This window comes from Austrofundulus limnaeus, unplaced genomic scaffold (genome assembly GCF_001266775.1).
Source record: "Austrofundulus limnaeus strain Quisiro unplaced genomic scaffold, Austrofundulus_limnaeus-1.0 Scaffold3052, whole genome shotgun sequence".
NCBI lineage: Eukaryota > Metazoa > Chordata > Actinopteri > Cyprinodontiformes > Rivulidae > Austrofundulus > Austrofundulus limnaeus.
Genome location: NW_013955454.1, coordinates 1,485 through 3,869, shown reverse-complemented (window position 1 = coordinate 3,869; position 2,385 = coordinate 1,485).

The window sequence follows — 2,385 nt, the reverse complement described above, 5'->3', positions numbered from 1 at the left end:
CTTCAGTCTATTGTATTCACTCTCTTGTCTTCAGTCTAATGTCTTCTGTCTCTTGTCTTCAGTCTATTGTCTTCAGTCTCATGTCTTCAGTCTAATGTCTTCTGTCTCTTGTCTTCTGTCTCATGTCTTCTGTCTCATGTCTTCAGTCTCTTGTCTTCTGTCTCTTGTCTTCAGTCTCTTATCTTCAGTCTAATGTCTTCTGTCTCTGTCTTCAGTCTCTTGTCTTCAGTCTAATGTCTTCTGTCTCTTTTCTTCTGTCTATTGTCTTCAGTCTCATGTCTTCAGTCTCATGTCTTCTGTCTCATGTCTTCAGTCTCTTGTCTTCTGTCTCTTGTCTTCAGTCTCTTGTCTTCAGTCTAATGTCTTCTGTCTCTTGTCTTCAGTCTAATGCCTTCTGTCTCTTGTCTTCTGTCTCATGTCTTCAGTCTCATGTCTTCAGTCTCTTGTCTTCTGTCTCATGTCTTCAGTCTAATGTCTTCTGTCTCATGTCTTCAGTCTTATGTCTTCTGTCTTCTGTCTCACGTCTTCTGTCTCTTGTCTTCTTTCTCATGTCTTCTGTCTCATGCCTTCAGTCTTATGTCTTCTGTCTTCAGTCTCTTGTCTTCTCTCTCATGTCTTCTGTCTCATGTCTTCAGTCTTATGTCTTATGTCTTCTGTCTCTTGTCTTCTGTCTCATGTCTTCAGTCTTACATGTTCTGTCTCTTGTCTTCTGTCTCTTGTCTTCTGTCTCATGTCTTCTGTCTCTTGTCTTCAGTATCATGTCTTCAGTCTAATGTCTTCTGTCTCATGTCTTCAATCTCATGTCTTCAGTCTCATGTCTTCTGTCTCATGTCTTCTGTCTCATGTCTACAGTCACTTGTCTTCATTCTCTTGTCTTCTGTCTCTTGTCTTCAGTCTCATGTCTTCAGTCTCATGTTTTCAGTCTAATGTCTTCAGTCTCATGTCTTCTGTCTCATGTCTTCAGTCTCTTGTCTTCTGTCTCTTGTCTTCAGTCTCTTGTCTTCAGTCTAATGTCTTCTGTCTCTTGTCTTCAATCTCATATCTTCTGTCTCATGTCTTCTATCTCATGTCTTCTGTCTCTTGCCTTCAGTCTCATGTCTTCAGTCTAATGTCTTCTGTCTCATGTCTTCAATCTCATATCTTCTGTCTCATGTCTTCTATCTCATGTCTTCAGTCTCTTGTCTTCAGTCTCATGTCTTCAGTCTAATGTCTTCTGTCTCATGTCTTCAGTCTCATGTCTTAAGTCTCATGTCTTTTGTCTCTTGTCTTTAATCTCATGTCTTCAGTCTAATGTCTTCAGTCTCATGTCTTCAGTCTCTTGTCTTCAGTCTAATGTCTTTTGTCTCTTGTCTTCAGTCTTGTGTCTTCTGTCTCATTTCTTCAGTCTCATGTCTTCTGTCTCTTGTCTTCTGTCTCATGTCTTCAGTCTTATGTCTTCAGTCTTATGTCTTCAGTCTTCTGTCTCTTGTCTTCTGTCTCATGTCTTCAGTCTAATGTCTTCTGTCTCATGTCTTCTGTCTCATGTCTTCAGTCTCATGTCTTCTGTCTCTTGTCTTCAGTCTTGTGTCTTCTGTCTCATTTCTTCAGTCTCATGTCTTCTGTCTCTTTTCTTCTGTCTCATGTCTTCATTCTTCTGTCTCTTGTCTTCTGTCTCATGTCTTCTGTCTCATGTCTTCAGTCTTCTGTCTCTTGTCTTCTGTCTCATGTGTTCTGTCTCTTGTCTTCAGTCTCATGTCTTCAGTCTAATGTCTTCTGTCTCATGTCTTCTGTCTCATGTCTTCAGTCTCATGTCTTCTTTCTCATGTCTTCAGTCTCTTGTCTTCTGTCTCTTGTCTTCTGTCTCTTGTCTTCAGTCTCATGTGTTCAGTCTCATGTTTTCAGTCTAATGTCTTCAGTCTCATGTCTTCAGTCTCATGTCTTCTGTCTCTTGTCTTCAGTCTAATGTCTTCTGTCTCTTGTCTTCAGTCTAATGCCTTCTGTCTCTTGTCTTCTGTCTCATGTCTTCGGTCTCATGTCTTCAGTCTCTTGTCTTCTGTCTCTTATCTTCAGTCTAATGTCTCCTTTCTCTTGTCTTCTGTCTCTTGTCTGCAGTCTCTTGTCTTCAGTCTAATGTCTTCTGTCTCTTGTCTTCAGTCTCTTGTCTTCTGTCTCATGTCTTCTGTCTCATGTCTTCAGTCTCTTGTCTTCTGTCTCTTGTCTTCAGTCTCTTATCTTCAGTCTAATGTCTTCTGTCTCTGTCTTCAGTCTCTTGTCTTCAGTCTAATGTCTTCTGTCTCTTTTCTTCTGTCTATTGTCTTCAGTCTCATGTCTTCAGTCTCATGTCTTCTGTCTCATGTCTTCAGTCTCATGTCTTCAGTCTCTTGTCTTCAGTCTCTTGTCTTCAGT